The 23,768-nt window shown below is 47.2% G+C and overlaps 55 non-coding genes across 55 annotated transcripts; all 55 read left to right on the forward strand.

Moving 5' to 3' along the window:
• The first annotated feature begins 46 nt into the window (after positions 1–46).
• Positions 47–163, forward strand: LOC136622388 (U5 spliceosomal RNA). Its single transcript, XR_010791606.1, has one exon. It is a non-coding gene; the product is annotated as a U5 spliceosomal RNA (small nuclear RNA).
• A 316-nt stretch (positions 164–479) lies between these two features.
• LOC136622350 (U5 spliceosomal RNA) lies at positions 480–596 on the forward strand. Its single transcript, XR_010791569.1, has one exon. It is a non-coding gene; the product is annotated as a U5 spliceosomal RNA (small nuclear RNA).
• A 317-nt stretch (positions 597–913) lies between these two features.
• Positions 914–1,030, forward strand: LOC136622749 (U5 spliceosomal RNA). Its single transcript, XR_010791935.1, has one exon. It is a non-coding gene; the product is annotated as a U5 spliceosomal RNA (small nuclear RNA).
• A 317-nt stretch (positions 1,031–1,347) lies between these two features.
• LOC136622752 (U5 spliceosomal RNA) lies at positions 1,348–1,464 on the forward strand. Its single transcript, XR_010791936.1, has one exon. It is a non-coding gene; the product is annotated as a U5 spliceosomal RNA (small nuclear RNA).
• A 317-nt stretch (positions 1,465–1,781) lies between these two features.
• On the forward strand, positions 1,782–1,898 carry LOC136622753 (U5 spliceosomal RNA). The gene has a single exon (XR_010791937.1). It is a non-coding gene; the product is annotated as a U5 spliceosomal RNA (small nuclear RNA).
• A 317-nt stretch (positions 1,899–2,215) lies between these two features.
• On the forward strand, positions 2,216–2,332 carry LOC136622754 (U5 spliceosomal RNA). The gene has a single exon (XR_010791938.1). It is a non-coding gene; the product is annotated as a U5 spliceosomal RNA (small nuclear RNA).
• A 317-nt stretch (positions 2,333–2,649) lies between these two features.
• LOC136622233 (U5 spliceosomal RNA) lies at positions 2,650–2,766 on the forward strand. Its single transcript, XR_010791457.1, has one exon. It is a non-coding gene; the product is annotated as a U5 spliceosomal RNA (small nuclear RNA).
• A 317-nt stretch (positions 2,767–3,083) lies between these two features.
• LOC136622234 (U5 spliceosomal RNA) lies at positions 3,084–3,200 on the forward strand. The gene has a single exon (XR_010791458.1). It is a non-coding gene; the product is annotated as a U5 spliceosomal RNA (small nuclear RNA).
• Positions 3,201–3,516: 316 nt separating this feature from the next.
• Positions 3,517–3,633, forward strand: LOC136622352 (U5 spliceosomal RNA). Its single transcript, XR_010791570.1, has one exon. It is a non-coding gene; the product is annotated as a U5 spliceosomal RNA (small nuclear RNA).
• Positions 3,634–3,950: 317 nt separating this feature from the next.
• LOC136622756 (U5 spliceosomal RNA) lies at positions 3,951–4,067 on the forward strand. The gene has a single exon (XR_010791939.1). It is a non-coding gene; the product is annotated as a U5 spliceosomal RNA (small nuclear RNA).
• A 317-nt stretch (positions 4,068–4,384) lies between these two features.
• Positions 4,385–4,501, forward strand: LOC136622757 (U5 spliceosomal RNA). The gene has a single exon (XR_010791940.1). It is a non-coding gene; the product is annotated as a U5 spliceosomal RNA (small nuclear RNA).
• Positions 4,502–4,818: 317 nt separating this feature from the next.
• On the forward strand, positions 4,819–4,935 carry LOC136622758 (U5 spliceosomal RNA). The gene has a single exon (XR_010791941.1). It is a non-coding gene; the product is annotated as a U5 spliceosomal RNA (small nuclear RNA).
• Positions 4,936–5,252: 317 nt separating this feature from the next.
• LOC136622759 (U5 spliceosomal RNA) lies at positions 5,253–5,369 on the forward strand. The gene has a single exon (XR_010791942.1). It is a non-coding gene; the product is annotated as a U5 spliceosomal RNA (small nuclear RNA).
• A 317-nt stretch (positions 5,370–5,686) lies between these two features.
• LOC136622235 (U5 spliceosomal RNA) lies at positions 5,687–5,803 on the forward strand. Its single transcript, XR_010791459.1, has one exon. It is a non-coding gene; the product is annotated as a U5 spliceosomal RNA (small nuclear RNA).
• Positions 5,804–6,118: 315 nt separating this feature from the next.
• On the forward strand, positions 6,119–6,235 carry LOC136622760 (U5 spliceosomal RNA). Its single transcript, XR_010791943.1, has one exon. It is a non-coding gene; the product is annotated as a U5 spliceosomal RNA (small nuclear RNA).
• A 317-nt stretch (positions 6,236–6,552) lies between these two features.
• Positions 6,553–6,669, forward strand: LOC136622465 (U5 spliceosomal RNA). The gene has a single exon (XR_010791680.1). It is a non-coding gene; the product is annotated as a U5 spliceosomal RNA (small nuclear RNA).
• Positions 6,670–6,986: 317 nt separating this feature from the next.
• On the forward strand, positions 6,987–7,103 carry LOC136622761 (U5 spliceosomal RNA). Its single transcript, XR_010791944.1, has one exon. It is a non-coding gene; the product is annotated as a U5 spliceosomal RNA (small nuclear RNA).
• A 317-nt stretch (positions 7,104–7,420) lies between these two features.
• LOC136622492 (U5 spliceosomal RNA) lies at positions 7,421–7,537 on the forward strand. Its single transcript, XR_010791706.1, has one exon. It is a non-coding gene; the product is annotated as a U5 spliceosomal RNA (small nuclear RNA).
• Positions 7,538–7,854: 317 nt separating this feature from the next.
• LOC136622389 (U5 spliceosomal RNA) lies at positions 7,855–7,971 on the forward strand. Its single transcript, XR_010791607.1, has one exon. It is a non-coding gene; the product is annotated as a U5 spliceosomal RNA (small nuclear RNA).
• A 315-nt stretch (positions 7,972–8,286) lies between these two features.
• On the forward strand, positions 8,287–8,403 carry LOC136622606 (U5 spliceosomal RNA). The gene has a single exon (XR_010791814.1). It is a non-coding gene; the product is annotated as a U5 spliceosomal RNA (small nuclear RNA).
• A 317-nt stretch (positions 8,404–8,720) lies between these two features.
• Positions 8,721–8,837, forward strand: LOC136622762 (U5 spliceosomal RNA). The gene has a single exon (XR_010791945.1). It is a non-coding gene; the product is annotated as a U5 spliceosomal RNA (small nuclear RNA).
• A 317-nt stretch (positions 8,838–9,154) lies between these two features.
• LOC136623066 (U5 spliceosomal RNA) lies at positions 9,155–9,271 on the forward strand. The gene has a single exon (XR_010792236.1). It is a non-coding gene; the product is annotated as a U5 spliceosomal RNA (small nuclear RNA).
• Positions 9,272–9,586: 315 nt separating this feature from the next.
• LOC136622519 (U5 spliceosomal RNA) lies at positions 9,587–9,703 on the forward strand. The gene has a single exon (XR_010791732.1). It is a non-coding gene; the product is annotated as a U5 spliceosomal RNA (small nuclear RNA).
• Positions 9,704–10,003: 300 nt separating this feature from the next.
• On the forward strand, positions 10,004–10,120 carry LOC136622763 (U5 spliceosomal RNA). Its single transcript, XR_010791946.1, has one exon. It is a non-coding gene; the product is annotated as a U5 spliceosomal RNA (small nuclear RNA).
• Positions 10,121–10,437: 317 nt separating this feature from the next.
• Positions 10,438–10,554, forward strand: LOC136622211 (U5 spliceosomal RNA). Its single transcript, XR_010791435.1, has one exon. It is a non-coding gene; the product is annotated as a U5 spliceosomal RNA (small nuclear RNA).
• A 317-nt stretch (positions 10,555–10,871) lies between these two features.
• On the forward strand, positions 10,872–10,988 carry LOC136622764 (U5 spliceosomal RNA). Its single transcript, XR_010791947.1, has one exon. It is a non-coding gene; the product is annotated as a U5 spliceosomal RNA (small nuclear RNA).
• A 317-nt stretch (positions 10,989–11,305) lies between these two features.
• On the forward strand, positions 11,306–11,422 carry LOC136622312 (U5 spliceosomal RNA). Its single transcript, XR_010791533.1, has one exon. It is a non-coding gene; the product is annotated as a U5 spliceosomal RNA (small nuclear RNA).
• Positions 11,423–11,739: 317 nt separating this feature from the next.
• LOC136622765 (U5 spliceosomal RNA) lies at positions 11,740–11,856 on the forward strand. The gene has a single exon (XR_010791948.1). It is a non-coding gene; the product is annotated as a U5 spliceosomal RNA (small nuclear RNA).
• A 317-nt stretch (positions 11,857–12,173) lies between these two features.
• LOC136622768 (U5 spliceosomal RNA) lies at positions 12,174–12,290 on the forward strand. Its single transcript, XR_010791950.1, has one exon. It is a non-coding gene; the product is annotated as a U5 spliceosomal RNA (small nuclear RNA).
• Positions 12,291–12,599: 309 nt separating this feature from the next.
• On the forward strand, positions 12,600–12,716 carry LOC136622520 (U5 spliceosomal RNA). Its single transcript, XR_010791733.1, has one exon. It is a non-coding gene; the product is annotated as a U5 spliceosomal RNA (small nuclear RNA).
• Positions 12,717–13,033: 317 nt separating this feature from the next.
• On the forward strand, positions 13,034–13,150 carry LOC136622769 (U5 spliceosomal RNA). Its single transcript, XR_010791951.1, has one exon. It is a non-coding gene; the product is annotated as a U5 spliceosomal RNA (small nuclear RNA).
• A 316-nt stretch (positions 13,151–13,466) lies between these two features.
• Positions 13,467–13,583, forward strand: LOC136622973 (U5 spliceosomal RNA). Its single transcript, XR_010792147.1, has one exon. It is a non-coding gene; the product is annotated as a U5 spliceosomal RNA (small nuclear RNA).
• A 319-nt stretch (positions 13,584–13,902) lies between these two features.
• LOC136622770 (U5 spliceosomal RNA) lies at positions 13,903–14,019 on the forward strand. The gene has a single exon (XR_010791952.1). It is a non-coding gene; the product is annotated as a U5 spliceosomal RNA (small nuclear RNA).
• A 317-nt stretch (positions 14,020–14,336) lies between these two features.
• On the forward strand, positions 14,337–14,453 carry LOC136622771 (U5 spliceosomal RNA). The gene has a single exon (XR_010791953.1). It is a non-coding gene; the product is annotated as a U5 spliceosomal RNA (small nuclear RNA).
• Positions 14,454–14,770: 317 nt separating this feature from the next.
• LOC136622455 (U5 spliceosomal RNA) lies at positions 14,771–14,887 on the forward strand. Its single transcript, XR_010791671.1, has one exon. It is a non-coding gene; the product is annotated as a U5 spliceosomal RNA (small nuclear RNA).
• Positions 14,888–15,203: 316 nt separating this feature from the next.
• On the forward strand, positions 15,204–15,320 carry LOC136622245 (U5 spliceosomal RNA). The gene has a single exon (XR_010791469.1). It is a non-coding gene; the product is annotated as a U5 spliceosomal RNA (small nuclear RNA).
• Positions 15,321–15,637: 317 nt separating this feature from the next.
• On the forward strand, positions 15,638–15,754 carry LOC136622617 (U5 spliceosomal RNA). Its single transcript, XR_010791824.1, has one exon. It is a non-coding gene; the product is annotated as a U5 spliceosomal RNA (small nuclear RNA).
• Positions 15,755–16,063: 309 nt separating this feature from the next.
• LOC136622772 (U5 spliceosomal RNA) lies at positions 16,064–16,180 on the forward strand. Its single transcript, XR_010791954.1, has one exon. It is a non-coding gene; the product is annotated as a U5 spliceosomal RNA (small nuclear RNA).
• A 317-nt stretch (positions 16,181–16,497) lies between these two features.
• On the forward strand, positions 16,498–16,614 carry LOC136622773 (U5 spliceosomal RNA). Its single transcript, XR_010791955.1, has one exon. It is a non-coding gene; the product is annotated as a U5 spliceosomal RNA (small nuclear RNA).
• Positions 16,615–16,931: 317 nt separating this feature from the next.
• LOC136622619 (U5 spliceosomal RNA) lies at positions 16,932–17,048 on the forward strand. Its single transcript, XR_010791826.1, has one exon. It is a non-coding gene; the product is annotated as a U5 spliceosomal RNA (small nuclear RNA).
• A 317-nt stretch (positions 17,049–17,365) lies between these two features.
• On the forward strand, positions 17,366–17,482 carry LOC136622427 (U5 spliceosomal RNA). Its single transcript, XR_010791644.1, has one exon. It is a non-coding gene; the product is annotated as a U5 spliceosomal RNA (small nuclear RNA).
• Positions 17,483–17,796: 314 nt separating this feature from the next.
• On the forward strand, positions 17,797–17,913 carry LOC136622420 (U5 spliceosomal RNA). Its single transcript, XR_010791637.1, has one exon. It is a non-coding gene; the product is annotated as a U5 spliceosomal RNA (small nuclear RNA).
• A 317-nt stretch (positions 17,914–18,230) lies between these two features.
• On the forward strand, positions 18,231–18,347 carry LOC136622415 (U5 spliceosomal RNA). Its single transcript, XR_010791632.1, has one exon. It is a non-coding gene; the product is annotated as a U5 spliceosomal RNA (small nuclear RNA).
• A 317-nt stretch (positions 18,348–18,664) lies between these two features.
• LOC136622774 (U5 spliceosomal RNA) lies at positions 18,665–18,781 on the forward strand. Its single transcript, XR_010791956.1, has one exon. It is a non-coding gene; the product is annotated as a U5 spliceosomal RNA (small nuclear RNA).
• Positions 18,782–19,098: 317 nt separating this feature from the next.
• Positions 19,099–19,215, forward strand: LOC136622775 (U5 spliceosomal RNA). The gene has a single exon (XR_010791957.1). It is a non-coding gene; the product is annotated as a U5 spliceosomal RNA (small nuclear RNA).
• Positions 19,216–19,532: 317 nt separating this feature from the next.
• LOC136622776 (U5 spliceosomal RNA) lies at positions 19,533–19,649 on the forward strand. The gene has a single exon (XR_010791958.1). It is a non-coding gene; the product is annotated as a U5 spliceosomal RNA (small nuclear RNA).
• A 317-nt stretch (positions 19,650–19,966) lies between these two features.
• LOC136622777 (U5 spliceosomal RNA) lies at positions 19,967–20,083 on the forward strand. Its single transcript, XR_010791959.1, has one exon. It is a non-coding gene; the product is annotated as a U5 spliceosomal RNA (small nuclear RNA).
• Positions 20,084–20,400: 317 nt separating this feature from the next.
• Positions 20,401–20,517, forward strand: LOC136622779 (U5 spliceosomal RNA). The gene has a single exon (XR_010791961.1). It is a non-coding gene; the product is annotated as a U5 spliceosomal RNA (small nuclear RNA).
• Positions 20,518–20,834: 317 nt separating this feature from the next.
• On the forward strand, positions 20,835–20,951 carry LOC136622780 (U5 spliceosomal RNA). The gene has a single exon (XR_010791962.1). It is a non-coding gene; the product is annotated as a U5 spliceosomal RNA (small nuclear RNA).
• Positions 20,952–21,268: 317 nt separating this feature from the next.
• Positions 21,269–21,385, forward strand: LOC136622508 (U5 spliceosomal RNA). The gene has a single exon (XR_010791722.1). It is a non-coding gene; the product is annotated as a U5 spliceosomal RNA (small nuclear RNA).
• A 309-nt stretch (positions 21,386–21,694) lies between these two features.
• Positions 21,695–21,811, forward strand: LOC136622781 (U5 spliceosomal RNA). Its single transcript, XR_010791963.1, has one exon. It is a non-coding gene; the product is annotated as a U5 spliceosomal RNA (small nuclear RNA).
• Positions 21,812–22,128: 317 nt separating this feature from the next.
• Positions 22,129–22,245, forward strand: LOC136622307 (U5 spliceosomal RNA). Its single transcript, XR_010791528.1, has one exon. It is a non-coding gene; the product is annotated as a U5 spliceosomal RNA (small nuclear RNA).
• Positions 22,246–22,562: 317 nt separating this feature from the next.
• Positions 22,563–22,679, forward strand: LOC136622521 (U5 spliceosomal RNA). The gene has a single exon (XR_010791734.1). It is a non-coding gene; the product is annotated as a U5 spliceosomal RNA (small nuclear RNA).
• Positions 22,680–22,996: 317 nt separating this feature from the next.
• Positions 22,997–23,113, forward strand: LOC136623078 (U5 spliceosomal RNA). The gene has a single exon (XR_010792248.1). It is a non-coding gene; the product is annotated as a U5 spliceosomal RNA (small nuclear RNA).
• Positions 23,114–23,428: 315 nt separating this feature from the next.
• LOC136622522 (U5 spliceosomal RNA) lies at positions 23,429–23,545 on the forward strand. The gene has a single exon (XR_010791735.1). It is a non-coding gene; the product is annotated as a U5 spliceosomal RNA (small nuclear RNA).
• The last annotated feature ends 223 nt before the right edge of the window (positions 23,546–23,768 follow it).

Below are 23,768 nucleotides of genomic sequence, written 5' to 3' on the forward strand. Positions count from 1 at the left end.
AGCACTGCAGCGGTGGTGGCAGGAGCTGAGGAACCCCTTGCCCATTATGCTCTGGTTTCTCTTCAGAACGTATAAATCTTTCGCCTTTTACTAAAGATTTCCGTGGAGAGGAGCAACACTGAGTTTTGTAGCTATTTTTGCATGCTCCAGTTTTGCTGGGGCTTCCTTATTCTGGTGAAAAAAGAGAGCGTGCTGTTTCCGAATGTGTTAACTGATCCTGAACGGGGGTCCTCATTTGCATGTTGCAGAAGCAAAGCATCCTGGGAAAGATGTGATCCTGGCTGATTGTGCACAATTACCCAAGGCAGCCAGAATCCTGTCAACAGTTCCTGAACAGGGGCCTTATTTGCATACTGCAGAAGTGAAGGATTCTGGCTGGTTGTGCACAATTTCTCATTTTGCCTCTTTTCCGGGTGGTCTCCCTAGGCTAAGAGAGCACTGCAGCGGTGGTGGCAGGAGCTGAGGAACCCCTTGCCCATTTTCTCTGGTTTCTCTTCAGAACGTATAAATCTTTCGCCTTTTACTAAAGATTTCCGTGGAGAGGAGCAACACTGAGTTTTGTAGCAATTTTTGCATGCTCTAGTTTTGCTGGGGCTTCCTTATTCTGGTGAAAAAAGAGAGCGTGCTGTTTCCGAATGTGTTAACTGATCCTGAATGGGGGTCCTCATTTGCATGTTGCAGAAGCAAAGCATCCTGGGAAAGATGTGATCCTGGCTGATTGTGCACAATTACCCAAGGCAGCCAGAATCCTGTCAACAGTTCCTGAACAGGGGCCTTATTTGCATACTGCAGAAGTGAAGGATTCTGGCTGGTTGTGCACAATTTCTCATTTTGCCTCTTTTCCGGGTGGTCTCCCTAGGCTAAGAGAGCACTGCAGTGGTGGTGGCAGGAGCTGAGGAACCCCTTGCCCATTATGCTCTGGTTTCTCTTCAGAACGTATAAATCTTTCGCCTTTTACTAAAGATTTCCGTGGAGAGGAGCAACACTGAGTTTTGTAGCAATTTTTGCATGCTCCAGTTTTGCTGGGGCTTCCTTATTCTGGTGAAAAAAGAGAGCGTGCTGTTTCCGAATGTGTTAACTGATCCTGAATGGGGGTCCTCATTTGCATGTTGCAGAAGCAAAGCATCCTGGGAAAGATGTGATCCTGGCTGATTGTGCACAATTACCCAAGGCAGCCAGAATCCTGTCAACAGTTCCTGAACAGGGGCCTTATTTGCATACTGCAGAAGTGAAGGATTCTGGCTGGTTGTGCACAATTTCTCATTTTGCCTCTTTTCCGGGTGGTCTCCCTAGGCTAAGAGAGCACTGCAGCGGTGGTGGCAGGAGCTGAGGAACCCCTTGCCCATTATGCTCTGGTTTCTCTTCAGAACGTATAAATCTTTCGCCTTTTACTAAAGATTTCCGTGGAGAGGAGCAACACTGAGTTTTGTAGCAATTTTTGCATGCTCCAGTTTTGCTGGGGCTTCCTTATTCTGGTGAAAAAAGAGAGAGTGCTGTTTCCGAATGTGTTAACTGATCCTGAATGGGGGTCCTCATTTGCATGTTGCAGAAGCAAAGCATCCTGGGAAAGATGTGATCCTGGCTGATTGTGCACAATTACCCAAGGCAGCCAGAATCCTGTCAACAGTTCCTGAACAGGGGCCTTATTTGCATACTGCAGAAGTGAAGGATTCTGGCTGGTTGTGCACAATTTCTCATTTTGCCTCTTTTCCGGGTGGTCTCCCTAGGCTAAGAGAGCACTGCAGCGGTGGTGGCAGGAGCTGAGGAACCCCTTGCCCATTATGCTCTGGTTTCTCTTCAGAACGTATAAATCTTTCGCCTTTTACTAAAGATTTCCGTGGAGAGGAGCAACACTGAGTTTTGTAGCAATTTTTGCATGCTCCAGTTTTGCTGGGGCTTCCTTATTCTGGTGAAAAAAGAGAGAGTGCTGTTTCCGAATGTGTTAACTGATCCTGAATGGGGGTCCTCATTTGCATGTTGCAGAAGCAAAGCATCCTGGGAAAGATGTGATCCTGGCTGATTGTGCACAATTACCCAAGGCAGCCAGAATCCTGTCAACAGTTCCTGAACAGGGGCCTTATTTGCATACTGCAGAAGTGAAGGATTCTGGCTGGTTGTGCACAATTTCTCATTTTGCCTCTTTTCCGGGTGGTCTCCCTAGGCTAAGAGAGCACTGCAGCGGTGGTGGCAGGAGCTGAGGAACCCCTTGCCCATTATGCTCTGGTTTCTCTTCAGAACGTATAAATCTTTCGCCTTTTACTAAAGATTTCCGTGGAGAGGAGCAACACTGAGTTTTGTAGCAATTTTTGCATGCTCCAGTTTTGCTGGGGCTTCCTTATTCTGGTGAAAAAAGAGAGAGTGCTGTTTCCGAATGTGTTAACTGATCCTGAATGGGGGTCCTCATTTGCATGTTGCAGAAGCAAAGCATCCTGGGAAAGATGTGATCCTGGCTGATTGTGCACAATTACCCAAGGCAGCCAGAATCCTGTCAACAGTTCCTGAACAGGGGCCTTATTTGCATACTGCAGAAGTGAAGGATTCTGGCTGGTTGTGCACAATTTCTCATTTTGCCTCTTTTCCGGGTGGTCTCCCTAGGCTAAGAGAGCACTGCAGCGGTGGTGGCAGGAGCTGAGGAACCCCTTGCCCATTGTGCTCTGGTTTCTCTTCAGAACGTATAAATCTTTCGCCTTTTACTAAAGATTTCCGTGGAGAGGAGCAACACTGAGTTTTGTAGCAATTTTTGAATGCTCCAGTTTTGCTGGGGCTTCCTTATTCTGGTGAAAAAAGAGAGCGTGCTGTTTCCGAATGTGTTAACTGATCCTGAATGGGGGTCCTCATTTGCATGTTGCAGAAGCAAAGCATCCTGGGAAAGAAGTGATCCTGGCTGATTGTGCACAATTACCCAAGGCAGCCAGAATCCTGTCAACAGTTCCTGAACAGGGGCCTTATTTACATACTGCAGAAGTGAAGGATTCTGGCTGGTTGTGCACAATTTCTCATTTTGCCTCTTTTCCAGGTGGTCTCCCTAGGCTAAGAGAGCACTGCAGCGGTGGTGGCAGGAGCTGAGGAACCCCTTGCCCATTGTGCTCTGGTTTCTCTTCAGAACGTATAAATCTTTCGCCTTTTACTAAAGATTTCCGTGGAGAGGAGCAACACTGAGTTTTGTAGCAATTTTTGAATGCTCCAGTTTTGCTGGGGCTTCCTTATTCTGGTGAAAAAAGAGAGCGTGCTGTTTCCGAATGTGTTAACTGATCCTGAACGGGGGTCCTCATTTGCATGTTGCAGAAGCAAAGCATCCTGGGAAAGATGTGATCCTGGCTGATTGTGCACAATTACCCAAGGCAGCCAGAATCCTGTCAACAGTTCCTGAACAGGGGCCTTATTTGCATACTGCAGAAGTGAAGGATTCTGGCTGGTTGTGCACAATTTCTCATTTTGCCTCTTTTCCGGGTGGTCTCCCTAGGCTAAGAGAGCACTGCAGCGGTGGTGGCAGGAGCTGAGGAACCCCTTGCCCATTTTCTCTGGTTTCTCTTCAGAACGTATAAATCTTTCGCCTTTTACTAAAGATTTCCGTGGAGAGGAGCAACACTGAGTTTTGTAGCAATTTTTGCATGCTCTAGTTTTGCTGGGGCTTCCTTATTCTGGTGAAAAAAGAGAGCGTGCTGTTTCCGAATGTGTTAACTGATCCTGAATGGGGGTCCTCATTTGCATGTTGCAGAAGCAAAGCATCCTGGGAAAGATGTGATCCTGGCTGATTGTGCACAATTACCCAAGGCAGCCAGAATCCTGTCAACAGTTCCTGAACAGGGGCCTTATTTGCATACTGCAGAAGTGAAGGATTCTGGCTGGTTGTGCACAATTTCTCATTTTGCCTCTTTTCCGGGTGGTCTCCCTAGGCTAAGAGAGCACTGCAGTGGTGGTGGCAGGAGCTGAGGAACCCCTTGCCCATTATGCTCTGGTTTCTCTTCAGAACGTATAAATCTTTCGCCTTTTACTAAAGATTTCCGTGGAGAGGAGCAACACTGAGTTTTGTAGCAATTTTTGCATGCTCCAGTTTTGCTGGGGCTTCCTTATTCTGGTGAAAAAAGAGAGCGTGCTGTTTCCGAATGTGTTAACTGATCCTGAATGGGGGTCCTCATTTGCATGTTGCAGAAGCAAAGCATCCTGGGAAAGATGTGATCCTGGCTGATTGTGCACAATTACCCAAGGCAGCCAGAATCCTGTCAACAGTTCCTGAACAGGGGCCTTATTTGCATACTGCAGAAGTGAAGGATTCTGGCTGGTTGTGCACAATTTCTCATTTTGCCTCTTTTCCGGGTGGTCTCCCTAGGCTAAGAGAGCACTGCAGCGGTGGTGGCAGGAGCTGAGGAACCCCTTGCCCATTATGCTCTGGTTTCTCTTCAGAACGTATAAATCTTTCGCCTTTTACTAAAGATTTCCGTGGAGAGGAGCAACACTGAGTTTTGTAGCAATTTTTGCATGCTCCAGTTTTGCTGGGGCTTCCTTATTCTGGTGAAAAAAGAGAGAGTGCTGTTTCCGAATGTGTTAACTGATCCTGAATGGGGGTCCTCATTTGCATGTTGCAGAAGCAAAGCATCCTGGGAAAGATGTGATCCTGGCTGATTGTGCACAATTACCCAAGGCAGCCAGAATCCTGTCAACAGTTCCTGAACAGGGGCCTTATTTGCATACTGCAGAAGTGAAGGATTCTGGCTGGTTGTGCACAATTTCTCATTTTGCCTCTTTTCCGGGTGGTCTCCCTAGGCTAAGAGAGCACTGCAGCGGTGGTGGCAGGAGCTGAGGAACCCCTTGCCCATTATGCTCTGGTTTCTCTTCAGAACGTATAAATCTTTCGCCTTTTACTAAAGATTTCCGTGGAGAGGAGCAACACTGAGTTTTGTAGCAATTTTTGCATGCTCCAGTTTTGCTGGGGCTTCCTTATTCTGGTGAAAAAAGAGAGAGTGCTGTTTCCGAATGTGTTAACTGATCCTGAATGGGGGTCCTCATTTGCATGTTGCAGAAGCAAAGCATCCTGGGAAAGATGTGATCCTGGCTGATTGTGCACAATTACCCAAGGCAGCCAGAATCCTGTCAACAGTTCCTGAACAGGGGCCTTATTTGCATACTGCAGAAGTGAAGGATTCTGGCTGGTTGTGCACAATTTCTCATTTTGCCTCTTTTCCGGGTGGTCTCCCTAGGCTAAGAGAGCACTGCAGCGGTGGTGGCAGGAGCTGAGGAACCCCTTGCCCATTATGCTCTGGTTTCTCTTCAGAACGTATAAATCTTTCGCCTTTTACTAAAGATTTCCGTGGAGAGGAGCAACACTGAGTTTTGTAGCAATTTTTGCATGCTCCAGTTTTGCTGGGGCTTCCTTATTCTGGTGAAAAAAGAGAGAGTGCTGTTTCCGAATGTGTTAACTGATCCTGAATGGGGGTCCTCATTTGCATGTTGCAGAAGCAAAGCATCCTGGGAAAGATGTGATCCTGGCTGATTGTGCACAATTACCCAAGGCAGCCAGAATCCTGTCAACAGTTCCTGAACAGGGGCCTTATTTGCATACTGCAGAAGTGAAGGATTCTGGCTGGTTGTGCACAATTTCTCATTTTGCCTCTTTTCCGGGTGGTCTCCCTAGGCTAAGAGAGCACTGCAGCGGTGGTGGCAGGAGCTGAGGAACCCCTTGCCCATTGTGCTCTGGTTTCTCTTCAGAACGTATAAATCTTTCGCCTTTTACTAAAGATTTCCGTGGAGAGGAGCAACACTGAGTTTTGTAGCAATTTTTGAATGCTCCAGTTTTGCTGGGGCTTCCTTATTCTGGTGAAAAAAGAGAGTGCTGTTTCCGAATGTGTTAACTGATCCTGAATGGGGGTCCTCATTTGCATGTTGCAGAAGCAAAGCTTCCTGGGAAAGATGTGATCCTGGCTGATTGTGCACAATTACCCAAGGCAGCCAGAATCCTGTCAACAGTTCCTGAACAGGGGCCTTATTTGCATACTGCAGAAGTGAAGGATTCTGGCTGGTTGTGCACAAGTTCTCATTTTGCCTCTTTTCCGGGTGGTCTCCCTAGGCTAAGAGAGCACTGCAGCGGTGGTGGCAGGAGCTGAGGAACCCCTTGCCCATTATGCTCTGGTTTCTCTTCAGAACGTATAAATCTTTCGCCTTTTACTAAAGATTTCCGTGGAGAGGAGCAACACTGAGTTTTGTAGCAATTTTTGCATGCTCCAGTTTTGCTGGGGCTTCCTTATTCTGGTGAAAAAAGAGAGCGTGCTGTTTCCGAATGTGTTAACTGATCCTGAATGGGGGTCCTCATTTGCATGTTGCAGAAGCAAAGCATCCTGGGAAAGATGTGATCCTGGCTGATTGTGCACAATTACCCAAGGCAGCCAGAATCCTGTCAACAGTTCCTGAACAGGGGCCTTATTTGCATACTGCAGAAGTGAAGGATTCTGGCTGGTTGTGCACAATTTCTCATTTTGCCTCTTTTCCGGGTGGTCTCCCCAGGCTAAGAGAGCACTGCAGCGGTGGTGGCAGGAGCTGAGGAACCCCTTGCCCATTATACTCTGGTTTGTCTTCAGAACGTATAAATCTTTCGCCTTTTACTAAAGATTTCCGTGGAGAGGAGCAACACTGAGTTTTGTAGCAATTTTTGCATGCTCCAGTTTTGCTGGGGCTTCCTTATTCTGGTGAAAAAAGAGAGCGTGCTGTTTCCGAATGTGTTAACTGATCCTGAATGGGGGTCCTCATTTGCATGTTGCAGAAGCAAAGCATCCTGGGAAAGATGTGATCCTGGCTGATTGTGCACAATTACCCAAGGCAGCCAGAATCCTGTCAACAGTTCCTGAACAGGGGCCTTATTTGCATACTGCAGAAGTGAAGGATTCTGGCTGGTTGTGCACAATTTCTCATTTTGCCTCTTTTCCGGGTGGTCTCCCTAGGCTAAGAGAGCACTGCAGCGGTGGTGGCAGGAGCTGAGGAACCCCTTGCCCATTATGCTCTGGTTTCTCTTCAGAACGTATAAATCTTTCGCCTTTTACTAAAGATTTCCGTGGAGAGGAGCAACACTGAGTTTTGTAGCAATTTTTGCATGCTCCAGTTTTGCTGGGGCTTCCTTATTCTGGTGAAAAAAGAGAGAGTGCTGTTTCCGAATGTGTTAACTGATCCTGAATGGGGGTCCTCATTTGCATGTTGCAGAAGCAAAGCATCCTGGGAAAGATGTGATCCTGGCTGATTGTGCACAATTACCCAAGGCAGCCAGAATCCTGTCAACAGTTCCTGAACAGGGGCCTTATTTGCATACTGCAGAAGTGAAGGATTCTGGCTGGTTGTGCACAATTTCTCATTTTGCCTCTTTTCCGGGTGGTCTCCCTAGGCTAAGAGAGCACTGCAGCGGTGGTGGCAGGAGCTGAGGAACCCCTTGCCCATTATGCTCTGGTTTCTCTTCAGAACGTATAAATCTTTCACCTTTTACTAAAGATTTCCGTGGAGAGGAGCAACACTGAGTTTTGTAGCAATTTTTGCATGCTCCAGTTTTGCTGGGGCTTCCTTATTCTGGTGAAAAAAGAGAGAGTGCTGTTTCCGAATGTGTTAACTGATCCTGAATGGGGGTCCTCATTTGCATGTTGCAGAAGCAAAGCATCCTGGGAAAGATGTGATCCTGGCTGATTGTGCACAATTACCCAAGGCAGCCAGAATCCTGTCAACAGTTCCTGAACAGGGGCCTTATTTGCATACTGCAGAAGTGAAGGATTCTGGCTGGTTGTGCACAATTTCTCATTTTGCCTCTTTTCCGGGTGGTCTCCCTAGGCTAAGAGAGCACTGCAGCGGTGGTGGCAGGAGCTGAGGAACCCCTTGCCCATTATGCTCTGGTTTCTCTTCAGAACGTATAAATCTTTCGCCTTTTACTAAAGATTTCCGTGGAGAGGAGCAACACTGAGTTTTGTAGCTATTTTTGCATGCTCCAGTTTTGCTGGGGCTTCCTTATTCTGGTGAAAAAAGAGAGTGCTGTTTCCGAATGTGTTAACTGATCCTGAATGGGGGTCCTCATTTGCATGTTGCAGAAGCAAAGCATCCTGGGAAAGATGTGATCCTGGCTGATTGTGCACAATTACCCAAGGCAGCCAGAATCCTGTCAACAGTTCCTGAACAGGGGCCTTATTTGCATACTGCAGAAGTGAAGGATTCTGGCTGGTTGTGCACAATTTCTCATTTGGCCTCTTTTCCGGGTGGTCTCCCTAGGCTAAGAGAGCACTGCAGCGGTGGTGGCAGGAGCTGAGGAACCCCTTGCCCATTATGCTCTGGTTTCTCTTCAGAACGTATAAATCTTTCGCCTTTTACTACAGATTTCCGTGGAGAGGAGCAACACTGAGTTTTGTAGCAATTTTTGCATGCTCCAGTTTTGCTGGGGCTTCCTTATTCTGGTGAAAAAAGAGAGAGTGCTGTTTCCGAATGTGTTAACTGATCCTGAATGGGGGTCCTCATTTGCATGTTGCAGAAGCAAAGCATCCTGGGAAAGATGTGATCCTGGCTGATTGTGCACAATTACCCAAGGCAGCCAGAATCCTGTCAACAGTTCCTGAACAGGGGCCTTATTTGCATACTGCAGAAGTGAAGGATTCTGGCTGGTTGTGCACAATTTCTCATTTTGCCTCTTTTCCGGGTGGTCTCCCTAGGCTAAGAGAGCACTGCAGCGGTGGTGGCAGGAGCTGAGGAACCCCTTGCCCATTATGCTCTGGTTTCTCTTCAGAACGTATAAATCTTTCGCCTTTTACTAAAGATTTCCGTGGAGAGGAGCAACACTGAGTTTTGTAGCAATTTTTGCATGCTCCAGTTTTGCTGGGGCTTCCTTATTCTGGTGAAAAAAGAGAGAGTGCTGTTTCCGAATGTGTTAACTGATCCTGAATGGGGGTCCTCATTTGCATGTTGCAGAAGCAAAGCATCCTGGGAAAGATGTGATCCTGGCTGATTGTGCACAATTACCCAAGGCAGCCAGAATCCTGTCAACAGTTCCTGAACAGGGGCCTTATTTGCATACTGCAGAAGTGAAGGATTCTGGCTGGTTGTGCACAATTTCTCATTTTGCCTCTTTTCCGGGTGGTCTCCCTAGGCTAAGAGAGCACTGCAGCGGTGGTGGCAGGAGCTGAGGAACCCCTTGCCCATTATGCTCTGGTTTCTCTTCAGAACGTATAAATCTTTCGCCTTTTACTAAAGATTTCCGTGGAGAGGAGCAACACTGAGTTTTGTAGCAATTTTTGAATGCTCCAGTTTTGCTGGGGCTTCCTTATTCTGGTGAAAAAAGAGAGTGCTGTTTCCGAATGTGTTAACTGATCCTGAATGGGGGTCCTCATTTGCATGTTGCAGAAGCAAAGCTTCCTGGGAAAGATGTGATCCTGGCTGATTGTGCACAATTACCCAAGGCAGCCAGAATCCTGTCAACAGTTCCTGAACAGGGGCCTTATTTGCATACTGCAGAAGTGAAGGATTCTGGCTGGTTGTGCACAATTTCTCATTTTGCCTCTTTTCCGGGTGGTCTCCCTAGGCTAAGAGAGCACTGCAGCGGTGGTGGCAGGAGCTGAGGAACCCCTTGCCCATTATGCTCTGGTTTGTCTTCAGAACGTATAAATCTTTCGCCTTTTACTAAAGATTTCCGTGGAGAGGAGCAACACTGAGTTTTGTAGCAATTTTTGCATGCTCCAGTTTTGCTGGGGCTTCCTTATTCTGGTGAAAAAAGAGAGAGTGCTGTTTCCGAATGTGTTAACTGATCCTGAATGGGGGTCCTCATTTGCATGTTGCAGAAGCAAAGCATCCTGGCTGATTGTGCACAATTACCCAAGGCAGCCAGAATCCTGTCAACAGTTCCTGAACAGGGGCCTTATTTGCATACTGCAGAAGTGAAGGATTCTGGCTGGTTGTGCACAATTTCTCATTTTGCCTCTTTTCCGGGTGGTCTCCCTAGGCTAAGAGAGCACTGCAGCGGTGGTGGCAGGAGCTGAGGAACCCCTTGCCCATTATGCTCTGGTTTCTCTTCAGAACGTATAAATCTTTCGCCTTTTACTAAAGATTTCCGTGGAGAGGAGCAACACTGAGTTTTGTAGCAATTTTTGCATGCTCCAGTTTTGCTGGGGCTTCCTTATTCTGGTGAAAAAAGAGAGAGTGCTGTTTCCGAATGTGTTAACTGATCCTGAATGGGGGTCCTCATTTGCATGTTGCAGAAGCAAAGCATCCTGGGAAAGATGTGATCCTGGCTGATTGTGCACAATTACCCAAGGCAGCCAGAATCCTGTCAACAGTTCCTGAACAGGGGCCTTATTTGCATACTGCAGAAGTGAAGGATTCTGGCTGGTTGTGCACAATTTCTCATTTTGCCTCTTTTCCGGGTGGTCTCCCTAGGCTAAGAGAGCACTGCAGCGGTGGTGGCAGGAGCTGAGGAACCCCTTGCCCATTATGCTCTGGTTTCTCTTCAGAACGTATAAATCTTTTGCCTTTTACTAAAGATTTCCGTGGAGAGGAGCAACACTGAGTTTTGTAGCAATTTTTGCATGCTCCAGTTTTGCTGGGGCTTCCTTATTCTGGTGAAAAAAGAGAGAGTGCTGTTTCCGAATGTGTTAACTGATCCTGAATGGGGGTCCTCATTTGCATGTTGCAGAAGCAAAGCATCCTGGGAAAGATGTGATCATGGCTGATTGTGCACAATTACCCAAGCCAGCCAGAATCCTGTCAGCAGTTCCTGAACAGGGGCCTTATTTGCATACTGCAGAAGTGAAGGATTCTGGCTGGTTGTGCACAATTTCTCATTTTGCCTCTTTTCCGGGTGGTCTCCCTAGGCTAAGAGAGCACTGCAGCGGTGGTGGCAGGAGCTGAGGAACCCCTTGCCCATTATGCTCTGGTTTCTCTTCAGAACGTATAAATCTTTCGCCTTTTACTAAAGATTTCCGTGGAGAGGAGCAACACTGAGTTTTGTAGCAATTTTTGCATGCTCCAGTTTTGCTGGGGCTTCCTTATTCTGGTGAAAAAAGAGAGAGTGCTGTTTCCGAATGTGTTAACTGATCCTGAATGGGGGTCCTCATTTGCATGTTGCAGAAGCAAAGCATCCTGGGAAAGATGTGATCCTGGCTGATTGTGCACAATTACCCAAGGCAGCCAGAATCCTGTCAACAGTTCCTGAACAGGGGCCTTATTTGCATACTGCAGAAGTGAAGGATTCTGGCTGGTTGTGCACAATTTCTCATTTTGCCTCTTTTCCGGGTGGTCTCCCTAGGCTAAGAGAGCACTGCAGCGGTGGTGGCAGGAGCTGAGGAACCCCTTGCCCATTATGCTCTGGTTTCTCTTCAGAATGTATAAATCTTTCGCCTTTTACTAAAGATTTCCGTGGAGAGGAGCAACACTGAGTTTTGTAGCAATTTTTGCATGCTCCAGTTTTGCTGGGGCTTCCTTATTCTGGTGAAAAAAGAGAGAGTGCTGTTTCCGAATGTGTTAACTGATCCTGAATGGGGGTCCTCATTTGCATGTTGCAGAAGCAAAGCATCCTGGGAAAGATGTGATCCTGGCTGATTGTGCACAATTACCCAAGGCAGCCAGAATCCTGTCAACAGTTCCTGAACAGGGGCCTTATTTGCATACTGCAGAAGTGAAGGATTCTGGCTGGTTGTGCACAATTTCTCATTTTGCCTCTTTTCCGGGTGGTCTCCCTAGGCTAAGAGAGCACTGCAGCGGTGGTGGCAGGAGCTGAGGAACCCCTTGCCCATTATGCTCTGGTTTCTCTTCAGAACGTATAAATCTTTCGCCTTTTACTAAAGATTTCCGTGGAGAGGAGCAACACTGAGTTTTGTAGCAATTTTTGCATGCTCCAGTTTTGCTGGGGCTTCCTTATTCTGGTGAAAAAAGAGAGCGTGCTGTTTCTGAATGTGTTAACTGATCCTGAATGGGGGTCCTCATTTGCATGTAGCAGAAGCAAAGCATCCTGGGAAAGATGTGATCCTGGCTGATTGTGCACAATTACCCAAGGCAGCCAGAATCCTGTCAACAGTTCCTGAACAGGGGCCTTATTTGCATACTGCAGAAGTGAAGGATTCTGGCTGGTTGTGCACAATTTCTCATTTTGCCTCTTTTCCGGGTGGTCTCCCTAGGCTAAGAGAGCACTGCAGCGGTGGTGGCAGGAGCTGAGGAACCCCTTGCCCATTATGCTCTGGTTTCTCTTCAGAACGTATAAATCTTTCGCCTTTTACTAAAGATTTCCGTGGAGAGGAGCAACACTGAGTTTTGTAGCAATTTTTGCATGCTCCAGTTTTGCTGGGGCTTCCTTATTCTGGTGAAAAAAGAGAGCGTGCTGTTTCCGAATGTGTTAACTGATCCTGAATGGGGGTCCTCATTTGCATGTAGCAGAAGCAAAGCATCCTGGGAAAGATGTGATCCTGGCTGATTGTGCACAATTACCCAAGGCAGCCAGAATCCTGTCAACAGTTCCTGAACAGGGGCCTTATTTGCATACTGCAGAAGTGAAGGATTCTGGCTGGTTGTGCACAATTTCTCATTTTGCCTCTTTTCCGGGTGGTCTCCCTAGGCTAAGAGAGCACTGCAGCGGTGGTGGCAGGAACCCCTTGCCCATTATGCTCTGGTTTGTCTTCAGAACGTATAAATCTTTCGCCTTTTACTAAAGATTTCCGTGGAGAGGAGCAACACTGAGTTTTGTAGCAATTTTTGCATGCTCCAGTTTTGCTGGGGCTTCCTTATTCTGGTGAAAAAAGAGAGAGTGCTGTTTCCGAATGTGTTAACTGATCCTGAATGGGGGTCCTCATTTGCATGTTGCAGAAGCAAAGCATCCTGGGAAAGATGTGATCCTGGCTGATTGTGCACAATTACCCAAGGCAGCCAGAATCCTGTCAACAGTTCCTGAACAGGGACCTTATTTGCATACTGCAGAAGTGAAGGATTCTGGCTGGTTGTGCACAATTTCTCATTTTGCCTCTTTTCCGGGTGGTCTCCCCAGGCTAAGAGAGCACTGCAGCGGTGGTGGCAGGAGCTGAGGAACCCCTTGCCCATTATGCTCTGGTTTCTCTTCAGAACGTATAAATCTTTCGCCTTTTACTAAAGATTTCCGTGGAGAGGAGCAACACTGAGTTTTGTAGCAATTTTTGCATGCTCCAGTTTTGCTGGGGCTTCCTTATTCTGGTGAAAAAGAGAGAGTGCTGTTTCCGAATGTGTTAACTGATCCTGAATGGGGGTCCTCATTTGCATGTTGCAGAAGCAAAGCATCCTGGGAAAGATGTGATCCTGGCTGATTGTGCACAATTACCCAAGGCAGCCAGAATCCTGTCAACAGTTCCTGAACAGGGGCCTTATTTGCATACTGCAGAAGTGAAGGATTCTGGCTGGTTGTGCACAATTTCTCATTTTGCCTCTTTTCCGGGTGGTCTCCCTAGGCTAAGAGAGCACTGCAGCGGTGGTGGCAGGAGCTGAGGAACCCCTTGCCCATTATGCTCTGGTTTCTCTCCAGAACGTATAAATCTTTCGCCTTTTACTAAAGATTTCCGTGGAGAGGAGCAACACTGAGTTTTGTAGCAATTTTTGCATGCTCCAGTTTTGCTGGGGCTTCCTTATTCTGGTGAAAAAAGAGAGAGAGTGCTGTTTCCGAATGTGTTAACTGATCCTGAATGGGGGTCCTCATTTGCATGTTGCAGAAGCAAAGCATCCTGGGAAAGATGTGATCCTGGCTGATTGTGCACAATTACCCAAGGCAGCCAGAATCCTGTCAACAGTTCCTGAACAGGGGCCTTATTTGCATACTGCAGAAGTGAAGGATTCTGGCTGGTTGTGCACAATTTCTCATTTTGCCTCTTTTCCGGGTGGTCTCCCTAGGCTAAGAGAGCACTGCAGCGGTGGTGGCAGGAGCTGAGGAACCCCTTGCCCATTATGCTCTGGTTTCTCTTCAGAACGTATAAATCTTTCGCCTTTTACTAAAGATTTCCGTGGAGAGGAGCAACACTGAGTTTTGTAGCAATTTTTGCATGCTCCAGTTTTGCTGGGGCTTCCTTATTCTGGTGAAAAAAGAGAGAGTGCTGTTTCCGAATGTGTTAACTGATCCTGAATGGGGGTCCTCATTTGCATGTTGCAGAAGCAAAGCATCCTGGGAAAGATGTGATCCTGGCTGATTGTGCACAATTACCCAAGGCAGCCAGAATCCTGTCAACAGTTCCTGAACAGGGGCCTTATTTGCATACTGCAGAAGTGAAGGATTCTGGCTGGTTGTGCACAATTTCTCATTTTGCCTCTTTTCCGGGTGGTCTCCCTAGGCTAAGAGAGCACTGCAGCGGTGGTGGCAGGAGCTGAGGAACCCCTTGCCCATTATGCTCTGGTTTCTCTTCAGAACGTATAAATCTTTCGCCTTTTACTAAAGATTTCCGTGGAGAGGAGCAACACTGAGTTTTGTAGCAATTTTTGCATGCTCCAGTTTTGCTGGGGCTTCCTTATTCTGGTGAAAAAAGAGAGAGTGCTGTTTCCGAATGTGTTAACTGATCCTGAATGGGGGTCCTCATTTGCATGTTGCAGAAGCAAAGCATCCTGGGAAAGATGTGATCCTGGCTGATTGTGCACAATTACCCAAGGCAGCCAGAATCCTGTCAACAGTTCCTGAACAGGGGCCTTATTTGCATACTGCAGAAGTGAAGGATTCTGGCTGGTTGTGCACAATTTCTCATTTTGCCTCTTTTCCGGGTGGTCTCCCTAGGCTAAGAGAGCACTGCAGCGGTGGTGGCAGGAGCTGAGGAACCCCTTGCCCATTATGCTCTGGTTTCTCTTCAGAACGTATAAATCTTTCGCCTTTTACTAAAGATTTCCATGGAGAGGAGCAACACTGAGTTTTGTAGCAATTTTTGCATGCTCCAGTTTTGCTGGGGCTTCCTTATTCTGGTGAAAAAAGAGAGAGTGCTGTTTCCGAATGTGTTAACTGATCCTGAATGGGGGTCCTCATTTGCATGTTGCAGAAGCAAAGCATCCTGGGAAAGATGTGATCCTGGCTGATTGTGCACAATTACCCAAGGCAGCCAGAATCCTGTCAACAGTTCCTGAACAGGGGCCTTATTTGCATACTGCAGAAGTGAAGGATTCTGGCTGGTTGTGCACAATTTCTCATTTTGCCTCTTTTCTGGGTGGTCTCCCTAGGCTAAGAGAGCACTGCAGCGGTGGTGGCAGGAGCTGAGGAACCCCTTGCCCATTTTCTCTGGTTTCTCTTCAGAACGTATAAATCTTTCGCCTTTTACTAAAGATTTCCGTGGAGAGGAGCAACACTGAGTTTTGTAGCAATTTTTGCATGCTCCAGTTTTGCTGGGGCTTCCTTATTCTGGTGAAAAAAGAGAGCGTGCTGTTTCCGAATGTGTTAACTGATCCTGAATGGGGGTCCTCATTTGCATGTTGCAGAAGCAAAGCATCCTGGGAAAGATGTGATCCTGGCTGATTGTGCACAATTACCCAAGGCAGCCAGAATCCTGTCAACAGTTCCTGAACAGGGGCCTTATTTGCATAGTGCAGAAGTGAAGGATTCTGGCTGGTTGTGCACAATTTCTCATTTTGCCTCTTTTCCGGGTGGTCTCCCTAGGCTAAGAGAGCACTGCAGCGGTGGTGGCAGGAGCTGAGGAACCCCTTGCCCATTATGCTCTGGTTTGTCTTCAGAATGTATAAATCTTTCGCCTTTTACTAAAGATTTCCGTGGAGAGGAGCAACACTGAGTTTTGTAGCAATTTTTGCATGCTCCAGTTTTGCTGGGGCTTCCTTATTCTGGTGAAAAAAGAGAGAGTGCTGTTTCCGAATGTGTTAACTGATCCTGAATGGGGGTCCTCATTTGCATGTTGCAGAAGCAAAGCATCCTGGGAAAGATGTGATCCTGGCTGATTGTGCACAATTACCCAAGGCAGCCAGAATCCTGTCAACAGTTCCTGAACAGGGGCCTTATTTGCATACTGCAGAAGTGAAGGATTCTGGCTGGTTGTGCACAATTTCTCATTTTGCCTCTTTTCCGGGTGGTCTCCCTAGGCTAAGAGAGCACTGCAGCGGTGGTGGCAGGAACCCCTTGCCCATTATGCTCTGGTTTCTCTTCAGAACGTATAAATCTTTCGCCTTTTACTAAAGATTTCCGTGGAGAGGAGCAACACTGAGTTTTGTAGCAATTTTTGCATGCTCCAGTTTTGCTGGGGCTTCCTTATTCTGGTGAAAAAAGAGAGAGTGCTGTTTCCGAATGTGTTAACTGATCCTGAATGGGGGTCCTCATTTGCATGTTGCAGAAGCAAAGCATCCTGGGAAAGATGTGATCCTGGCTGATTGTGCACAATTACCCAAGGCAGCCAGAATCCTGTCAACAGTTCCTGAACAGGGGCCTTATTTGCATACTGCAGAAGTGAAGGATTCTGGCTGGTTGTGCACAATTTCTCATTTTGCCTCTTTTCCGGGTGGTCTCCCTAGGCTAAGAGAGCACTGCAGCGGTGGTGGCAGGAGCTGAGGAACCCCTTGCCCATTATGCTCTGGTTTCTCTTCAGAACGTATAAATCTTTCGCCTTTTACTAAAGATTTCCGTGGAGAGGAGCAACACTGAGTTTTGTAGCAATTTTTGCATGCTCCAGTTTTGCTGGGGCTTCCTTATTCTGGTGAAAAAAGAGAGCGTGCTGTTTCCGAATGTGTTAACTGATCCTGAATGGGGGTCCTCATTTGCATGTAGCAGAAGCAAAGCATCCTGGGAAAGATGTGATCCTGGCTGATTGTGCACAATTACCCAAGGCAGCCAGAATCCTGTCAACAGTTCCTGAACAGGGGCCTTATTTGCATACTGCAGAAGTGAAGGATTCTGGCTGGTTGTGCACAATTTCTCATTTTGCCTCTTTTCCGGGTGGTCTCCCTAGGCTAAGAGAGCACTGCAGCGGTGGTGGCAGGAGCTGAGGAACCCCTTGCCCATTATGCTCTGGTTTGTCTTCAGAACGTATAAATCTTTCGCCTTTTACTAAAGATTTCCGTGGAGAGGAGCAACACTGAGTTTTGTAGCAATATTTGCATGCTCCAGTTTTGCTGGGGCTTCCTTATTCTGGTGAAAAAAGAGAGAGTGCTGTTTCCGAATGTGTTAACTGATCCTGAATGGGGGTCCTCATTTGCATGTTGCAGAAGCAAAGCATCCTGGGAAAGATGTGATCCTGGCTGATTGTGCACAATTACCCAAGGCAGCCAGAATCCTGTCAACAGTTCCTGAACAGGGGCCTTATTTGCATACTGCAGAAGTGAAGGATTCTGGCTGGTTGTGCACAATTTCTCATTTTGCCTCTTTTCCGGGTGGTCTCCCTAGGCTAAGAGAGCACTGCAGCGGTGGTGGCAGGAGCTGAGGAACCCCTTGCCCATTATGCTCTGGTTTCTCTTCAGAACGTATAAATCTTTCGCCTTTTACTAAAGATTTCCGTGGAGAGGAGCAACACTGAGTTTTGTAGCAATTTTTGAATCCTCCAGTTTTGCTGGGGCTTCCTTATTCTGGTGAAAAAAGAGAGTGCTGTTTCCGAATGTGTTAACTGATCCTGAATGGGGGTCCTCATTTGCATGTTGCAGAAGCAAAGCTTCCTGGGAAAGATGTGATCCTGGCTGATTGTGCACAATTACCCAAGGCAGCCAGAATCCTGTCAACAGTTCCTGAACAGGGGCCTTATTTGCATACTGCAGAAGTGAAGGATTCTGGCTGGTTGTGCACAATTTCTCATTTTGCCTCTTTTCCGGGTGGTCTCCCTAGGCTAAGAGAGCACTGCAGCGGTGGTGGCAGGAGCTGAGGAACCCCTTGCCCATTTTCTCTGGTTTCTCTTCAGAACGTATAAATTTTTCGCCTTTTACTAAAGATTTCCGTGGAGAGGAGCAACACTGAGTTTTGTAGCAATTTTTGCATGCTCCAGTTTTGCTGGGGCTTCCTTATTCTGGTGAAAAAAGAGAGCGTGCTGTTTCCGAATGTGTTAACTGATCCTGAATGGGGGTCCTCATTTGCATGTTGCAGAAGCAAAGCATCCTGGGAAAGATGTGATCCTGGCTGATTGTGCACAATTACCCAAGGCAGCCAGAATCCTGTCAACAGTTCCTGAACAGGGGCCTTATTTGCATACTGCAGAAGTGAAGGATTCTGGCTGGTTGTGCACAATTTCTCATTTTGCCTCTTTTCCGGGTGGTCTCCCTAGGCTAAGAGAGCACTGCAGCGGTGGTGGCAGGAGCTGAGGAACCCCTTGCCCATTATGCTCTGGTTTCTCTTCAGAACGTATGAATCTTTCGCCTTTTACTAAAGATTTCCGTGGAGAGGAGCAACACTGAGTTTTGTAGCAATTTTTGCATGCTCCAGTTTTGCTGGGGCTTCCTTATTCTGGTGAAAAAAGAGAGAGTGCTGTTTCCGAATGTGTTAACTGATCCTGAATGGGGGTCCTCATTTGCATGTTGCAGAAGCAAAGCATCCTGGGAAAGATGTGATCCTGGCTGATTGTGCACAATTACCCAAGGCAGCCAGAATCCTGTCAACAGTTCCTGAACAGGGGCCTTATTTGCATACTGCAGAAGTGAAGGATTCTGGCTGGTTGTGCACAATTTCTCATTTTGCCTCTTTTCCGGGTGGTCTCCCTAGGCTAAGAGAGCACTGCAGCGGTGGTGGCAGGAGCTGAGGAACCCCTTGCCCATTATGCTCTGGTTTCTCTTCAGAACGTATAAATCTTTCGCCTTTTACTAAAGATTTCCGTGGAGAGGAGCAACACTGAGTTTTGTAGCAATTTTTGCATGCTCCAGTTTTGCTGGGGCTTCCTTATTCTGGTGAAAAAAGAGAGAGTGCTGTTTCCGAATGTGTTAACTGATCCTGAATGGGGGTCCTCATTTGCATGTTGCAGAAGCAAAGCATCCTGGGAAAGATGTGATCCTGGCTGATTGTGCACAATTACCCAAGGCAGCCAGAATCCTGTCAACAGTTCCTGAACAGGGGCCTTATTTGCATACTGCAGAAGTGAAGGATTCTGGCTGGTTGTGCACAATTTCTCATTTTGCCTCTTTTCCGGGTGGTCTCCCTAGGCTAAGAGAGCACTGCAGCGGTGGTGGCAGGAGCTGAGGAACCCCTTGCCCATTATGCTCTGGTTTCTCTTCAGAACGTATAAATCTTTCGCCTTTTACTAAAGATTTCCGTGGAGAGGAGCAACACTGAGTTTTGTAGCAATTTTTGCATGCTCCAGTTTTGCTGGGGCTTCCTTATTCTGGTGAAAAAAGAGAGAGTGCTGTTTCCGAATGTGTTAACTGATCCTGAATGGGGGTCCTCATTTGCATGTTGCAGAAGCAAAGCATCCTGGGAAAGATGTGATCCTGGCTGATTGTGCACAATTACCCAAGGCAGCCAGAATCCTGTCAACAGTTCCTGAACAGGGGCCTTATTTGCATACTGCAGAAGTGAAGGATTCTGGCTGGTTGTGCACAATTTCTCATTTTGCCTCTTTTCCGGGTGGTCTCCCTAGGCTAAGAGAGCACTGCAGCGGTGGTGGCAGGAGCTGAGGAACCCCTTGCCCATTATGCTCTGGTTTCTCTTCAGAACGTATAAATCTTTCGCCTTTTACTAAAGATTTCCGTGGAGAGGAGCAACACTGAGTTTTGTAGCAATTTTTGCATGCTCCAGTTTTGCTGGGGCTTCCTTATTCTGGTGAAAAAAGAGAGAGTGCTGTTTCCGAATGTGTTAACTGATCCTGAATGGGGGTCCTCATTTGCATGTTGCAGAAGCAAAGCATCCTGGGAAAGATGTGATCCTGGCTGATTGTGCACAATTACCCAAGGCAGCCAGAATCCTGTCAACAGTTCCTGAACAGGGGCCTTATTTGCATACTGCAGAAGTGAAGGATTCTGGCTGGTTGTGCACAATTTCTCATTTTGCCTCTTTTCCGGGTGGTCTCCCTAGGCTAAGAGAGCACTGCAGCGGTGGTGGCAGGAGCTGAGGAACCCCTTGCCCATTATGCTCTGGTTTCTCTTCAGAACGTATAAATCTTTCGCCTTTTACTAAAGATTTCCGTGGAGAGGAGCAACACTGAGTTTTGTAGCAATTTTTGCATGCTCCAGTTTTGCTGGGGCTTCCTTATTCTGGTGAAAAAAGAGAGAGTGCTGTTTCCGAATGTGTTAACTGATCCTGAATGGGGGTCCTCATTTGCATGTTGCAGAAGCAAAGCATCCTGGGAAAGATGTGATCCTGGCTGATTGTGCACAATTACCCAAGGCAGCCAGAATCCTGTCAACAGTTCCTGAACAGGGGCCTTATTTGCATACTGCAGAAGTGAAGGATTCTGGCTGGTTGTGCACAATTTCTCATTTTGCCTCTTTTCCGGGTGGTCTCCCTAGGCTAAGAGAGCACTGCAGCGGTGGTGGCAGGAGCTGAGGAACCCCTTGCCCATTATGCTCTGGTTTCTCTTCAGAACGTATAAATCTTTCGCCTTTTACTAAAGATTTCCGTGGAGAGGAGCAACACTGAGTTTTGTAGCAATTTTTGCATGCTCCAGTTTTGCTGGGGCTTCCTTATTCTGGTGAAAAAAGAGAGCGTGCTGTTTCCGAATGTGTTAACTGATCCTGAACGGGGGTCCTCATTTGCATGTTGCAGAAGCAAAGCATCCTGGGAAAGATGTGATCCTGGCTGATTGTGCACAATTACCCAAGGCAGCCAGAATCCTGTCAACAGTTCCTGAACAGGGGCCTTATTTGCATACTGCAGAAGTGAAGGATTCTGGCTGGTTGTGCACAATTTCTCATTTTGCCTCTTTTCCGGGTGGTCTCCCTAGGCTAAGAGAGCACTGCAGCGGTGGTGGCAGGAGCTGAGGAACCCCTTGCCCATTATGCTCTGGTTTCTCTTCAGAACGTATAAATCTTTCGCCTTTTACTAAAGATTTCCGTGGAGAGGAGCAACACTGAGTTTTGTAGCAATTTTTGCATGCTCCAGTTTTGCTGGGGCTTCCTTATTCTGGTGAAAAAAGAGAGAGTGCTGTTTCCGAATGTGTTAACTGATCCTGAATGGGGGTCCTCATTTGCATGTTGCAGAAGCAAAGCATCCTGGGAAAGATGTGATCCTGGCTGATTGTGCACAATTACCCAAGGCAGCCAGAATCCTGTCAACAGTTCCTGAACAGGGGCCTTATTTGCATACTGCAGAAGTGAAGGATTCTGGCTGGTTGTGCACAATTTCTCATTTTGCCTCTTTTCCGGGTGGTCTCCCTAGGCTAAGAGAGCACTGCAGCGGTGGTGGCAGGAGCTGAGGAACCCCTTGCCCATTATGCTCTGGTTTCTCTTCAGAACGTATACATCTTTCGCCTTTTACTAAAGATTTCCGTGGAGAGGAGCAACACTGAGTTTTGTAGCAATTTTTGCATGCTCCAGTTTTGCTGGGGCTTCCTTATTCTGGTGAAAAAAGAGAGAGTGCTGTTTCCGAATGTGTTAACTGATCCTGAATGGGGGTCCTCATTTGCATGTTGCAGAAGCAAAGCATCCTGGGAAAGATGTGATCCTGGCTGATTGTGCACAATTACCCAAGGCAGCCAGAATCCTGTCAACAGTTCCTGAACAGGGGCCTTATTTGCATACTGCAGAAGTGAAGGATTCTGGCTGGTTGTGCACAATTTCTCATTTTGCCTCTTTTCCGGGTGGTCTCCCTAGGCTAAGAGAGCACTGCAGCGGTGGTGGCAGGAACCCCTTGCCCATTATGCTCTGGTTTCTCTTCAGAACGTATAAATCTTTCGCCTTTTACTAAAGATTTCCGTGGAGAGGAGCAACACTGAGTTTTGTAGCAATTTTTGCATGCTCCAGTTTTGCTGGGGCTTCCTTATTCTGGTGAAAAAAGAGAGAGTGCTGTTTCCGAATGTGTTAACTGATCCTGAATGGGGGTCCTCATTTGCATGTTGCAGAAGCAAAGCATCCTGGGAAAGATGTGATCCTGGCTGATTGTGCACAATTACCCAAGGCAGCCAGAATCCTGTCAACAGTTCCTGAACAGGGGCCTTATTTGCATACTGCAGAAGTGAAGGATTCTGGCTGGTTGTGCACAATTTCTCATTTTGCCTCTTTTCCGGGTGGTCTCCCTAGGCTAAGAGAGCACTGCAGCGGTGGTGGCAGGAGCTGAGGAACCCCTTGCCCATTATGCTCTGGTTTCTCTTCAGAACGTATAAATCTTTCGCCTTTTACTAAAGATTTCCGTGGAGAGGAGCAACACTGAGTTTTGTAGCAATTTTTGCATGCTCCAGTTTTGCTGGGACTTCCTTATTCTGGTGAAAAAAGAGAGAGTGCTGTTTCCGAATGTGTTAACTGATCCTGAATGGGGGTCCTCATTTGCATGTTGCAGAAGCAAAGCATCCTGGGAAAGATGTGATCCTGGCTGATTGTGCACAATTACCCAAGGCAGCCAGAATCCTGTCAACAGTTCCTGAACAGGGGCCTTATTTGCATACTGCAGAAGTGAAGGATTCTGGCTGGTTGTGCACAATTTCTCATTTTGCCTCTTTTCCGGGTGGTCTCCCTAGGCTAAGAGAGCACTGCAGCGGTGGTGGCAGGAGCTGAGGAACCCCTTGCCCATTATGCTCTGGTTTGTCTTCAGAACGTATAAATCTTTCGCCTTTTACTAAAGATTTCCGTGGAGAGGAGCAACACTGAGTTTTGTAGCAATTTTTGCATGCTCCAGTTTTGCTGGGGCTTCCTTATTCTGGTGAAAAAAGAGAGAGTGCTGTTTCCGAATGTGTTAACTGATCCTGAATGGGGGTCCTCATTTGCATGTTGCAGAAGCAAAGCATCCTGGGAAAGATGTGATCCTGGCTGATTGTGCACAATTACCCAAGGCAGCCAGAATCCTGTCAACAGTTCCTGAACAGGGGCCTTATTTGCATACTGCAGAAGTGAAGGATTCTGGCTGGTTGTGCACAATTTCTCATTTTGCCTCTTTTCCGGGTGGTCTCCCTAGGCTAAGAGAGCACTGCAGCGGTGGTGGCAGGAGCTGAGGAACCCCTTGCCCATTATGCTCTGGTTTCTCTTCAGAACGTATAAATCTTTCGCCTTTTACTAAAGATTTCCGTGGAGAGGAGCAACACTGAGTTTTGTAGCAATTTTTGAATGCTCCAGTTTTGCTGGGGCTTCCTTATTCTGGTGAAAAAAGAGAGTGCTGTTTCCGAATGTGTTAACTGATCCTGAATGGGGGTCCTCATTTGCATGTTGCAGAAGCAAAGCTTCCTGGGAAAGATGTGATCCTGGCTGATTGTGCACAATTACCCAAGGCAGCCAGAATCCTGTCAACAGTTCCTGAACAGGGGCCTTATTTGCATACTGCAGAAGTGAAGGATTCTGGCTGGTTGTGCACAAGTTCTCATTTTGCCTCTTTTCCGGGTGGTCTCCCTAGGCTAAGAGAGCACTGCAGCGGTGGTGGCAGGAGCTGAGGAACCCCTTGCCCATTATGCTCTGGTTTGTCTTCAGAACGTATAAATCTTTCGCCTTTTACTAAAGATTTCCGTGGAGAGGAGCAACACTGAGTTTTGTAGCAATTTTTGCATGCTCCAGTTTTGCTGGGGCTTCCTTATTCTGGTGAAAAAAGAGAGCGTGCTGTTTCCGAATGTGTTAACTGATCCTGAATGGGGGTCCTCATTTGCATGTTGCAGAAGCAAAGCATCCTGGGAAAGATGTGATCCTGGCTGATTGTGCACAATTACCCAAGGCAGCCAGAATCCTGTCAACAGTTCCTGAACAAAGGCCTTATTTGCATACTGCAGAAGTGAAGGATTCTGGCTGGTTGTGCA

Source organism: Eleutherodactylus coqui, chromosome 3 (genome assembly GCF_035609145.1).
Source record: "Eleutherodactylus coqui strain aEleCoq1 chromosome 3, aEleCoq1.hap1, whole genome shotgun sequence".
Classification (NCBI taxonomy): Eukaryota; Metazoa; Chordata; class Amphibia; order Anura; family Eleutherodactylidae; genus Eleutherodactylus; species Eleutherodactylus coqui.